This window comes from Gordionus sp. m RMFG-2023, chromosome 5 (assembly GCF_954871325.1).
Source record: "Gordionus sp. m RMFG-2023 chromosome 5, tfGorSpeb1-WG-v2, whole genome shotgun sequence".
In the NCBI taxonomy this organism is placed as follows: domain Eukaryota; kingdom Metazoa; phylum Nematomorpha; class Gordioida; order Chordodea; family Parachordodidae; genus Gordionus; species Gordionus sp. m RMFG-2023.
Window position 1 is genome coordinate 8,576,630 of NC_088779.1, and position 15,170 is coordinate 8,591,799.

Genomic DNA, 15,170 nt, shown 5'->3' on the forward strand with positions numbered 1-15,170 from the left:
AATAATTTTATATTAATGTATTCAAATTAACTAATTATTTTTTTATATATATGTCGTAATTTTTAAAGGGATCATGACTATCCGGGATCTTCACGGGATTTAAAGGGATAACTAAAAAATTAGGGTTGATAATTAAGGAATGATAATACGGGATTATCACGTTTTAATCGTGATAAAGAGTATCTTATTTTAAAAGCGTTTTCCACGAGTTTCGTTGCGTTTTTAATTTTCAATTTTGTTTTTTTTGGCCTTATGATATAAGATATGTCTAGTATAGGGTATCATTCGAGAGCTAATCAAAAGATTTATTCAACTGGAGATCAATCTCTGCCCCAGTAATAATACCGTATAGTTCTTTATCCTTTAAAAAATTGAAATTTTAAAGGGATCCCTTTAAATTCCATGAAGATCCCGGATAGTCATGATCCCTTTAAAAATTACGACATATATATACTTTAAAATTTGATATATTTTTTAGTAATAAACTTTTATCATCTAATTTTATTTTTTATAGTGCTGTTCGTCACTTTGTTACACTTTATGTTCTTTCAATAAGGTATAAACATATTCCTCATTATTTTATATATTGTTATGATTAGAATATATCTTTAAAAATCAGATTATGCATTAGTTTTAATGGTATGGTGATTCTAGTTGATTTACAATCTTCATAAATCTTTATGGCCTTATTAAAGTTTAATAAAGTTTAATAAACTTTGATAAATTTTTCCTTTTCTTGAAAAGGTAACGCCGTTCATAACGACGCTTTTTGACATTACTTTGCACTAGTAATAACATTTAAAAATATATAAAACAAAGGAACAAAAAATAATATATGTATTATAAACATTTATCCCTGAGTTTTAAGAATTGTTGACTAATTTGAACGTTAAATTTTGAGGAATGAATGTCGCATAATTTTATATTTAAATTTCAAATAAATTATAATTTTATTTATTTATTTTAAATCCATAAAAGCATTTTCTTTTTTTTGAAAAAAGAAGAAGTTTGAAGTCATTAAATTTATTTTTCATTTTTTTCCTGTAATAATTTGATTTTTAAAATGCGCGAATAATTTGTTAATTTCATTTATAATTTGTTGCATTATCTCATCTCATTATAATTTTCAATTTTGGAATTAATGATATTTCCTGTCATAACAAAACCCAGGTTTATTTAACTAAAAAAAACTAAGAATTTTTACACTTCCATAACTTTTTAAGAGTAATATGGGCATTAGATATAATAGATGGGTTTGTAAGGTACATAGATGAAGATCGCCATTGAGCGAAATTTAGACAAAATGTTAAAATGCATTTCAATACATCAATGATATTGATTAGAACTTAATTCAATGAATATACACAACAAACTAATCTTCAGTTTGGGATAGTATTAATGATGCTATAAGACTTCCGTTAATAAATAGCGAATTCGAACAAATTATTATTTAACAAGATTAATTGAGGGCAATCAATGATATATTAATAAGTTCTGAAACTATTAGGAACAATTTTGTAAAGGTGAATAAATAATATTTAACATTTTATATTTATCTGGCTAAAGTATCTATTCGTTAGAGATGTACATTATAAACATTCATCCTTCCATAGCAGGCCTTCCATTCATCAAAATACGAATCGATTAGTGTATTTAAAAAAATATATATCATTTTTTTAAAAATATATTTAAAAATTAGTGATATACCCTTTTTATTTTAGCCATAAATATGTCAGGCAAATGCCCACCGATTAAATCCGTCATGATAAAATGCACCATTAATTTTGACCCCTGAATCGACAAAGATAAGATTAGAGTAGCCAAGATTTAATATAGTACAAACAATCGATTGGCTACAACTTGTTTCTTTCTTATTAAAACTGCAATGTACACACTATCATTTTGCAGATTTACTGGTGATTACTGTAAACAGCTTTCACATAAACCATATGAAATAAGCTAATCGCTGAGGGCATTTTCGTAGAGGTTGTTTGGTACGTACCAGACGCCCAATTCTATTTGCATCAGTTAGACCCTGGACTTGTTATTTTTAAAACATTTCAGTTGAGCGCTCTTTGTAGATAACCCGCACTGATGTTTGCCAAATAGTTTCTCGGGATAATTGATAAATTGTTCCATGGGTGCCAGGTCTGGCTCAATACGAGTGTTTTAACAGAATCAACATTTATAGTACTAGCAATGAATGATCTATCAGCACCATACTTCTGCTGACCCCGTAGCATCAATTTTTTGCAATCCTTAAACCTTTTTGGCGTGATTTTTCTTGTCTCAAATTTAATTAAACTCATATATTCTTTACTGAGAACCAATTTTTTTTATCGTCTGCCCAAAAATGTTAAATTTGCAGAAAACATTGATAATGTATCCTTCCCTTAATCTATAAAATTTTATTAAATTATTCATAGAATTGACAGATTCTTTCTAAAACAAAAAGGATATCGTACAATTAGAATAGTGTGGGTCGGCACACTTTTTTTTAATAATATTTTTTCGGCCCGGCCCTTCTTATATAATTTTAGGCTAGATCAGGCCGGATTTTTTAAAATATTTTATATTTATTTTTAATCATTATGGCGATTTAAAATATTTTACTTCCTCCCGGGTATATTTAAAAAATTTAAAATACGGCCCGACTCGTGTACCCGACCAGGGCTTAGGACCGGAATCAAAATAATTAAAATGCTATATAATAATTAATGCTATATCTTAATAATAGAAAAAAAGCAATATAAAAAACATAAGAGGGTTATTTAGCTGAGGCACCGTAAATTGATATGCAGTGTAATCTGTTTATGTCTATCCTTTGAGGAAAGTAAAATCCTTTTCAAGGATAACCCGAAGTTTAACAATCATTTTGATTCGTTACTGTATTTACATTGTTCTCAAATGGCTCCTGATGTGACTTTTTATGAACTTGATCATCAAGGTGATAAAAAATTTTTGAAAATATTTAATTTAATTTTTATAAAACAAATTATTGGAAAATTTGAGTTATTCAGACCGACTAACTGTTTGTTTGTTTTCAAAAAATACAAATAACTAACTCTTTTTATATTCGTCTCGATTCGATTCTAATTATTCATTAATCGAATAAGCAATTCTTTGAATTTAGGCAAAAGAATTTAAAACATGACTGGTTAACACAGTGAAAAAACATAAAAACTTAACTGCATATTTTAGATTGATAATTAATGCCGTCAGAATGTTTTTTCATTAATTGCAAACTATTTAAAGTTATTTACTAAATTTAACAGATATTTATTTTTTTAAATCTAATCCAATTTTGCTAAGTAAAAGTTTTGATTTTTCTCAGAAATCTTTTATTGAATTTCCTAAAGATATACTAAATCGCTCAGAAATAATTTAAGTGTTTATTTTTACTTCTTTTTTTTTACCTTACAGGTCCTCAAATCTAAGACGGAGTTGGAAGTGGGAGGGGGCGGGGGAGGGGAGTAAAATCCTTTAAAAAAGAAGTACCTCGACACAAAGGAAATAAAAGCTAATAAAAGTAATTTTCGCATGATATTGAAATAACACTAAGATGGAGAAGGTAAAGAAAGAAAGAAAGAAAGAAAGAAAGAAAGAAAGAAAGAAAGAAAGAAAGAAAGAAAGAAAGAAAGAAAGAAAGAAAGAAAGAAAGAAAGAAAGAAAGAAAGAAAGAAAGAAAGAAAGAATCTCTTCTCTTCTCTTCTCTTCTCTTCTCTTCTCTTCTCTTCTCTTCTCTTCTCTTCTCTTCTCTTCTCTTCTCTTCTCTTCTCTTCTCTTCTTCACTAGTTCGGGAGGTGGGGAGGGGAGTAAAAAATATTTCTACAAAGGTATGATAACTAATGAAAGATTTTTTCTAATTCTATTAAAATTAACACTCTGGGTCTTAAAGGGGAACTCGTGTTCGATTATGGACCAAACTTTATTACTTTGTACCCTACCCGGGTTGATATTAAATCGAACATTTTTGGAATTTTAACAATGCTAGTCATGCAAAGTGTGGGAAGATTATTTTCTCCATTGAAAACTATCAACATGTAGATGACTAATATGATTAAAGATATTACAGTGATAATTATTGATAATAATCTATAATCTGTAAAGCTAATGTTAGTAATTTGGTGGTCGTGGTAGTTTTCTGTATATTTATTCATAACTTTAACAATAGCATATAAGAAGTGGATGAATGTACATAATGCATTATAATAATTCACATCATCGAAGCGTCAAATGATTATATGAAAATGAATTCAAAAATGAATGTCCATATATTTTATTTATTATTATATAAATATATTTTAATACATCATATTTGTAAGCATTTTAATTGAACCATGATTCTACTAGCTCTTAGTGACCAATATGTTTAATACCTTATAAAAATATATTTAATGATTTTAAATTTCTTATAATGTCAGTTACATTATTTTTAAACTCTTCTTATCTAATGGGTTTTACTTAAAATTCCGATTTTATATTTTCTTCGGGTTCAGTAAAACGAGTTTGGATAGGATTCAGGTAGGCGGCATTTATATATTGATATCGCGCATTCAAATTATATATATTAACTTTCACATAGACTTTAACATTTTAGACCTTAACATTTAATTTTTTAAATTAACTTTTGTTATTTATTTTATTATAATTCTTGACATAGAATTTTATATATAAGTGTCAAGGTAAAGAATTTTTATTGATATAATATAATAGATATATAATGTAATTTTATTAAAAATTTTCCCTGTGTAGACCATAAAATAAATTCACCTCCTAAAATAGTTCCCTAATCTACTGTTGCTACTATAAACAAATGCATACGGATTTTAATGCAGGCTTAAATTAATTCCTAAGTAAATAAAAAAATATTTTAATATAATTTTTAATTTATTATATATTTTTTATAATATTTTCAAATAAAAAATATTTTAAAACTTATCTTATAGAAAGAAAGAGAAATTTTAAAAAATGCAATTCAGTGTAGGGTATCAACAGCCTCTTGTGAATCCTCATTCTCTATACTCAAGAGGGTTTTACCGAGCATCAGAAAATTGATGAAAGATAAACGAAACAAAGTAGCTTTTAATCCATTTATGCTTAAATTTAAAAATAATCATCGTATTATAATTATAACATTAATTTGTGTATTCAAATTAATTTAAATTTACAAATTTTCAATAAAAAGAGCAATTAATTTCTTTCAGATCTGACTATTTGTTTAATTTTAAAAAAGATTGCCCCCCCCCCTCCCACAGAATTTCTAGAGACGGGCCTGATTAGTTGAAAAAACGAACTTTTAAATGTCGAATTGTTATATTTTATAGGGCCTAAAAAACCCTTTTAAAACCCGTGTGGTAAAAAAAAAATTTATACACCAGGCCAGGCCGACAATTTATTTTAAACAATTTTTTCAATAGTTGCGTAGTTATAGGCAACAAATTTGTCACTTCACCTAAGCTAAGGAATTATGCACTGGACAATAATTCAATTTTTAGATATAAGATCTTTTTTAGTTGACACAACTTAGAGAAATATTTAATGTTTTTAAATTACAATTATGCTTATGGTTAATATATAATTTCTGATGTAAGAATTTAAATTTTGTCAGATGAGGATATTATTTTGATCCAATAACTATTTTGCGAGTGATGCTAAAAAAAACCTTATACCATAGATCACAAAGTAGTCTAAAATATTTTAAATTTCTATAAATAAGAGCATCAAACAGTCCTTATATTGCATTTTTATGCCTATCATCTAACTATGATACAAATTATAAATTTTGTTTATTCTACAGATGGGCAAGGGACGTGGCATTTTCCTCTTTCTTAATTTTGCCTACCTTTGTAAATATCATTTTAAGCCAATAAAAATCTCCTACACTTCTATCACCCTCTCTCACCAAAAATGAATACATTATATCACTAAATAAATATAAAATAAAATTTTAAAATAATGATTATAAGTCCCTTTCTTGATAAACGCGTTTTTTTTTCTCACGGTGCCCTCTATTTTAAAAATAAGCATTATGTCACTAATTTATTTATGTAATCTCCTACGGGGAGGAATATAAAACAACAAAACGAATATAACGATTAAAACCATATCTCACGATAAAATATTCTCCTATCCTTTTAAGTCGGCGTTAAAATATTTTAAATAAATATAAATGTTTTTCAAAAACCGCCAGCTTCAAAAGATTAGAGAACGTGAAGCCCTCCAAGAAAATTTATAGGAAAACTAGCAAAATTCTGTCAGACCTATGATTTATTCACAATTAAATTTATTTTATTAAAGATAGAAGTAAGCACTAATACGCGAATTAAAACAAAAGTGCCTCTACTAATGGTCCCAAATAAATTTCTAATTTAGGGTTCTGAAATAACACGAAAAATTCTTTAAAATTCATCAATCATTTATTGACGGGCAATCTCTATAAAGATTTTCATATTCCTATCCAGAATTTTAAATCAATTATTTTAGTCTTTCGTCATCGTGGTGGTATCTCGTCTTAGCGTCTTATATACTAACATCTAAATCTAATCATCTGTATTTTTTAAATGGGGGATGGGGGGGGGCGAGATGTATTAAGTGATAATTTTATATTTGGCATTTAATATATCATTCGTCACTAAAGTTAGTTTTTCAATATATTTCCTCCGCCATAAAAAATGGATGGTTTAAATTTATTAAATTTTATATATATATACATGATAATATACAATCATTATATTGATTGCTCAAGATAATCAAGTTTGAATTACTTAATGATTAATTTTTAGTGTATATTTTTTCTAAAATTATATCTGCATGCTATTTATCGATATATTGTAACAAATATTTCAGGCACTCAGGTTTTTCAAACGCTATAATATGATCATATGGGTTATTTAAATAATTTAATCCAAATTGCATTGAAATTTATTAAACTTATTTAAATCACTTGAAGATATTTTGTAAAATTTATAGGTTTTTAAAAACAAAAAATATGAAATCAGATTTATAACATTTTATATTTTACTTTATAAAAATATATTTATCTAATGTGCTTTAAATATGATTCTACAATAATAATCAATGACCTTTATAATTTATAAAAAATTATACTAAAACCATCTCCCAATAATTGAGGATAAAATCGAATTTCTAAATTTGTTCCAGGAATATAGGTAGAACTCAAACTTAAGCAGTCACTTTAGTGACTATATTATCTATTACTGGGACTATTCCACATGTTTGGTTTCTTTTACACCTCCGTATCGTATATTGTAACGTCTGAATTTTCTTTAAATTTCTTTGTTTTTTAGCATTATTTATCTTTCTAAGCCTTTGCAAATTTCGTTTCCTAGGATAAAATTAAATCAATTTATAAGTATAAACAATTCCTTCTTAGTTAATATAAGACGATACATTTAAAATACAAACTTCATTTTAAATTATTTATTAATGCTAAAACCTAGCAGCCTGTATTCTACGCCTTTTGAGAGCCGCCATTTTGCGTTTCCTAACTTCTAGTGTCTTCAATTGGGCCATCTTTTTCGCTTGTGCTAACTTTCTCCTTTTGACTATGGCTTTCTGACGTCTTTGGGCCACTCGAGCTTTTTTAACCCTTAATGCTTTCCTTGCTGCCGCTGCTCTCCTTGCTGCTAGTGCTCTCCTTGCTGCTAGTGCTCTCCTTGCTGCTGTTGCTCTAGATATGGCTTGTCGTTTATTTATTTGGTGGTTAGTAATAGTTCCATTTTCATCTTCATTTGAGTCATTTATATCATCAAATGTGTTCCATAACGCTTCATCATTTGAGTTAAAGTAGGTTTCATCCTCATCTGCGTTAAGATTGGCTTCATCGTCATCTGAAGACAATAAATTATAATCATATCGATGAGATAGCTCCCCTGAGTCTTCAGGATCTAATTTCTCGTCATCCTGATCGAACGCCAATGAGTCAATATTATCATCATAATCATCTTCGTCCTCATTATTCAATTGATCTCCCCCTATAAGGTCTTCCTCATTTTCCTTTGAATTCAATCCCTCTATGATTTGCATATATTTCGTTTGTTTTATCTCTTGAGATCTTCAAATTTAGTTTAGATATTTTTATATAAAAAAATGAATACATATTATTTATAAAGGAGGGAAAGGTGTAATTGCGAGGTGACTAAGAATAATTTTTTTCCGGAAATTATTGGTGTATTATATAAAAGATTTTGGATATTTTCTAATTAATTTAACTGTGGCTAGATCAAACCCTGCGTTTCCACGTTATTTTATATAAACAACTCAATTTTATAACATTTTATTTTTGTTAAAGAAGCCTTATATCGGATCAAATTTTATAATATTGACCTATAACCGATTTAATTCTATCCTATATTATATTATTTTACCTCAGTACAAAAATGGCTGTATTTATTTTTTTCGTGCATCATTGTCCTTCCGTCTAGTCAGGTCTTTTTATTATTTTATGGCAAACCGCTTTTAGGACTTATTTTATAGGAATATGAAGTATGAACGTTTAGACGTCCTTACAAAAATTTTAAAAACCCAAGCGTTTCATAAAGATATTATGAACAAAAGGTACATAACACCAATTTTGAAAGCAGACGCTTGGTAAAGTGTCTTTTCTTTCTTCAAATAAACTAATATATAAAAAATTATACGAATAATAATTCGTATATTTATTATAATGAAATTAAAAATATAAAGATAAAAAATATGATATGTAATATAAATAATAAATCTTTGGTTCTCAAACCACTGTGATCTATCTGTTAAATCATTCTTCAGCCAAGACTCTAGTGTGTATTACAACATTTTTGATGATATTCAATTCAATCTTTTTTTGTTTTTTTATTATCAAGTCTCCTGCTTTTGAAAAACCTCTTTCACGTGACACTGAGTTTGTCTCTCCCCATTCTGGCTAAAAGAAGAAAGCATAAAACCGGCATTCATTAGGTTTCCATTCATGGTAAAATGATTTCGTTATTAAACCTCTTAATGGTTAACGGTTGCAGATTTGCACCTGGCTAGATTTTCTATTTAGAATATTTTTTGGCTGATTTACAATATCATATTTGGGCATTAATCAATATATTTTGGAAAGATTAAGCATTTTTATCCACTAGAAAAATCTTGACCATTAATGGGTTAATTGGATATAAATTGTAAGAGAGTAACTCGTCAAATTTTATTATAATTAAATTATTCTTTATTTATTTTATTTTTTACCAATTCGTGTGTTTACTAATAAAATTCAATGTTTAAAAAACAAGTAGATGGCTGAAATAATTTATAATAATAAATATAAAAAATATGGAAATGAGTGTAATATAATCTTTGTCATTTTTATGAGTACTCCGCACAATAAAATATGTTAACATTTAACGCTAAATTATATAGTAATCAAAAATATTTAAAATTTGCTGCATACTAGATTAGGATTATGAAAGCCACAATTTTTGCAAGTAGTTGATTTGCCTTTTTTTACTAAAACATTTTTTTTAATCGAATTAATTATTTTTTTTTATTATGTTCATTTTCTGGTGCGATATCAATTTCTCCCCTTCTATTTATCCATTAAAACATTTTGAGAAAATTGCAATAAACCTAGCTCTAATAAATAACTGATAATAAAAAAGCTTTAGATAATATTTAATTTACTATTTTCATTAATATAAAGTTTCAAAAAAAATTGAGAAATACGTCCTATGTCAAAAAAATTTTCAAAAAAATAACTGACATTTATTATTATATGTTCAAACACTCGATCTAGTAAATTTTCAAAAATAAGCTCATTAAAAAAATATATACATTATATCTTTAAGCGTATACCCAAAAATTATAATGTATTTTACCCAAAATATTTTTTATAAAAATAGGTCTTTCAAACTTTATTTCTTCTTAGAACGGAGTGTCCTGGGGATGAGGGATGGGTAATTTTTTAAGGCAGGATTTTAAAGATAGGTTAGCATCACGAAATGGGATGGTTCCTTTCCCATATTTTTTAAAATTTTTAAAAAAATATGTGAAGGCCTTAATTTATTTTAAAAAAGGAGATTTTAGGATATTATATCAATACATTACTAAACTTTGAAAAATCTATTTTCCTTGCCATCTCAGAAATTATGGCCAGTATAAAAGTGGCACGATTTAAAAAACGAGATTTTAGTGGGTGAGTTCCTTATTTTAAAACAACAGGTGCTGCACCATAAAATCGTGAAAAAATTATTATTAGATAATAATGATAAAGGTACCTGTCATTAACGCCTTATTTATAGTATATGCGATTTTTTCACTGCGTAATACAAAAAACAAATAATTGCGATAGCTGTTTACGTAAAGTTATAATTCTGGCTAATCAGCCGAAATTTAGCTAGCGATTGATTTCACATCGCTTGAGCAATAAAACGAAGTCCTTACTTAAACCATATCGGAATAGGAATTATGAGGAGAAGTTATGAAAGCATCTTCTTCGCACAAAGGCAGATTTGCCAAGTCTAGCTTAACTCTATTCTAGCTAGAAAAATTGTGAGTCATTTAAGCAAAGAACTACTAAAGTATTGAACTTTATGAAAGTTTTAAAATGTAATATATTTATGTAAAGTTAGTTTTTTTTACATTGAACATTGAAACATACCCCACTTTTTAAGTTACTAATCTAAAAGAAATAAATAGTTATTAAGTTTTTTTTACATACATAAAGGATTGTATAACATCCTAAAGGCTAATTTATAATTGATGTGTTAATTTAATTTCAATTATTCTTTGTTATAAATCACGCGGAATTGAAGGTGGTTGTTTTTTTTTATTGAGGGCAAAATGGTAGTATAAATTATAAAAAAAAATTGACCTGGTGCATGTTATAGATCCTTCATTACATTGACACACACCATCGGAGTTTGACCAAGATTGACCGGAATTGTATGTAACACCGATTTTAAGGTAACACGATTGAGCTTTAAAGTTTTATTTCATAAAATATAATAATTTTGCCCGTGATCCTTCAATTTTATATAATTTCATAATAGAAGTAAATTTACCCGAGTATGCATCAATTAACTTGGTTACCAAATAAAGAAAAAATAGATATTTGTTATATTTTGAGGCATGCATTCAGTTTTTAAACTTATAAAAAAAAAATTTGAAAAAAAAATATTTTAAGAATTAGTATTTCAAATTTATATTTTCGAATTTTATTTTTGTTTGTTAAAGAAAAAGGTAATCTATTTTTAAAGCATCCCGAAATTCTAAATTATAATATAAAAAAATAGTATATAAAGCTGGATCCATGGCTTTATACGTTTTCGTAATGACCTGACACAATAAAAAGCAATTGTATAATAATTTGAATTTATTTAATTATATTTTCACAAATCTCAAAAACTTATATAATAAGAAAACACTCTTTAATTTTTTAATTATAAAATAATGGAATAGGTCATTAGTAAAAAAAAAGCAAAATTAAAAATCGAATATATTATAAATAGAAATTCTGTATTTTTTTTTAGCTTATAACTTATATTTATTTATTTGAAATTTTGAAGTTATATATAATAAACCTTATTTTCAAGTGAAATACATTAACAATGAATTTTGCCAGATTTCTTACACGTTGGTATAGTTAATAGGTGACTAAATCATCCTTAATATTTTATATATGAGAAAAAATGTTTTTAAGCATCTTCCTCTAATATCTTAAGTTTTTTAATATGGTTAAATGTTAAGATCTTATCACCTTAATTGGTAACAAACACGAAGCGTGATTTGTGATCCTACACATTTGGGTTACTTTGGAAACATAGAATTAAGGAAATTGACAAAATAGACAGGACCCTAACTAACGCTGGTATGGGAGGGGGGGCGGGGGGAGTTAATAACAATTCAAGATTCGAATGTACTTGAGAACAAAATTCTTAAAGTATACATAGAATTGTTAGCTTAAAGCTCAACCAATATTTCTAACTTAAAAAGGTTAAATACAAAACTCACATAATAGATCAAAATAAGGAGCAGAAACAAATAAAGCTATCTTCTCTATTTTTCAAAATTAAAATTACCAAAATAATATTTCTCACATTTTGATGAGCCGATTTTGATGAAAACTTAAATTCAAATGTAAAACAAAACTTTTACAATTTTTTTGGCTATATCAGAGATTTTACAATTTTTTTTGCAAATATTAAACAATAATTTATAAATATGAATAACACTATTATTCCATATAGACCTAATTCAGTGTTGCTTTTTTAGGAAATGCTGCGACATTTGAATGAATCTTATCGAATACATTTAATAGAGCATTTGTATCGGTATCGACAGATCTTTTTCAGAATTAAATTTGTATTAGTATTTGTTTTGATATATTTAACAGTATGGTACTCTGTAGATTTATATATATATATATTTGAATAGGTTTGAATAGATGAAGACTGAAAATGGTAGATTGATAAAAGATATTATAATCCTATCAATGATAGACAATTTAACTTTAAAAAAAGTGGCATTTTTCTCTTAAAATTTATTATTTACGTTACCAGAAATAGGCCGGCCCTACGTATAATATTTTGCTAAAAGTAGTGCGAAATCTATAAGGTAGGTATTTCACGTTTAATGGAAAATAGACATTTCCACAAAATCTGATATTTTTCAAATTTATAAAACGCACTTAAAAGAAACAAAATTATTATGTTTTATTTTAATTTAAAAATCGAGATCCAGTATTTGTAAATCAAAATCTCAATCCTATAAATTTTTAACCCCCAGAAAGAATATTTTTAAACAAGACACTCCTAGGTAGCATTATCTTTCTTGGTTTGTTTTTAAAAAAAATAATTAAAAATTTTGTTAGAGGAACTACCGATTTTTAAAAATACAAAAATTACCATAATTTTTTATGTCTTGCATATTCCAGTGATATCACCTTAAAAAAATTAATAAATTTAATAAACTTCAATTAAAATCTTTTAAAAAAATTAAATTTTTACTTAAATCTTCCTACAAATTATTTAAACTCATTTAAAAATTTGTAAAAATGTAAATAAACTGTATCATCATTTTAAAAAAAATTTAATAATTATTTGCGCCACTTCCTCATTTATGAATTTCATTTTTTTCTCCTTCTCTTTATAAAGAAACCTTAATCATTAACCTCATTAAGTGAAGATATTAAAAATTTCCTGTGTTATATAAATGAAATTTATGGGAAAAAAAACTTTAAAAATTTATATGACTTTTTTTTATAAAAAAACAAAATTTTGATAAATATATAATATATATTCTCTTCTTTTTTTAAATTGGAATTTTAAAAAATAGAAATCTTATAATCTTTTAAAGTTCTAATGAGATTCATTTGGTATGTTCTTTTCTTCGTATTTCTGCAATTGAATTTGACTTTAATAAGTAAAGATTTCAAAAATAAACTACTATATATAATACCCTGATTATAACTTTCACGTTTTGATTTCGAGTTCCAGAATTATCGAATTTACAAATATTTATTGTACCTAATTGAAAATTTTACAATACAGTAGTTGTTATGCTTACTTTTCAAAATATCTTAAAAGGAGAGATATTTTTTTATTCAAAATGATACATTTTGTTGCCTTCTTTTTCTGATCTATTCGATCTTATAAAATTCAATAATCAGTTATATATCGATACAAGTTTCATCAAAAGAATTTTAATGCTTATTAAAATGATTGAAATTTTTATTATGTATATGCTATATTGATATATTTATAAAGAAAACGCATAAATTTATATAAATTATATTATAATAAATCAAAGCAGTGTTTTAGAATATTTCCAAATTAATTCGTTGAAATTATTTTATAGGTGGAATCTCGTTTGACGATGTGGGAAGAAACGTTTCTGAAGATAAGGAGTAAACTATTTTAATGAATTTAATCAAAAATTTGTAATGATAAATATTAAAATAATAATATTATGCTTTTTTAAAAAAATGATTAGCTTAAAAGATGCGATATATCCGGATAATTCTAATTACGGTCCAAACTTAAACGAGAGAATCAGAATGTATGCCAGACATTTGGGTAGTTTGATATATCGTGTTGTAGAAGAAATATTTCTGAATTTAAACAAGAAAAGAAAATTCGTAGTTGGCAACGAAATGCACTCAAAAAGTGTTAAAAAAGATATGGAAGATTTCTTGGTCGATCCTGAATTACATATGAACAGAGTTAGAAGAGATATCGGAGTTTCCCTAGGCGGCCCAGAAATACACTCGAAAAGGGTTAAAAGGGATGCTGGATTTACGGATAATTACAACCCTAATGGTGATAAATCGTTAGAAAGGGTGTCGGAGGAGTTAATACCAACTAAATCATCCTTCCAACAAAATATCCCTCAAGGCCAAGAAAGTTATGTGCCCCCTCAAACCTTATCACGCGACCCATTTCCTTGGATAGATGAAAGGAAAAAGCGGGAAGAAACAAAAAAGGCTGAAGAAACCATGGACCTGGAAGAAAGGAAAAAGCAGTCGGACTGGGGAGTGCAATGTATGTTAAAAAAAATACAAGCTATTCGGAGATCGATAAAATTAGATGATGAAAAATTCGTCAGAGAGATGCAAAAAACAAATAAACGATATCAAAAAATATATGAATCTTTTATTAAAAAACCAAGAATGGTTAAAAATTTTGCAAAAGATAAGGATGTCCCTCCTATTGGTCAAGGCAAATTACCTAAAAATGATATTTTAAAAGATACCGAAATAGATTCTTTTAACAATCAAATCATATCGGATACTAAGAAAGAAACAGCTGAAGATATAGATAATTTAGAGGAAGATCACAATTCTCCAATACAGGAGGATACATTTATTATATAAGGTATTCTAATTATATATAAAAAATAACAAGATATCTATATATTTTTTTTGATGTTATAACTATTTATAATTATATTACGCATTTTGTATTTTATTAATTTATAAAAAATATAACAATATGAAAATCTACACTTCGCAATGCAACAATTCAATAAAACCAAATTTATGATTCGTTTCCTTATCAATAAACTATTAATATGCATAACTGTCACTGTTAGCTTGGACATAAACATTGTATATAGATGAGCATGTCAATTGTGTTGATGAAAGCCCGATTTAGGGTCAATTTTAAAAAATGGCCTGATTAAGATTTTAGCCA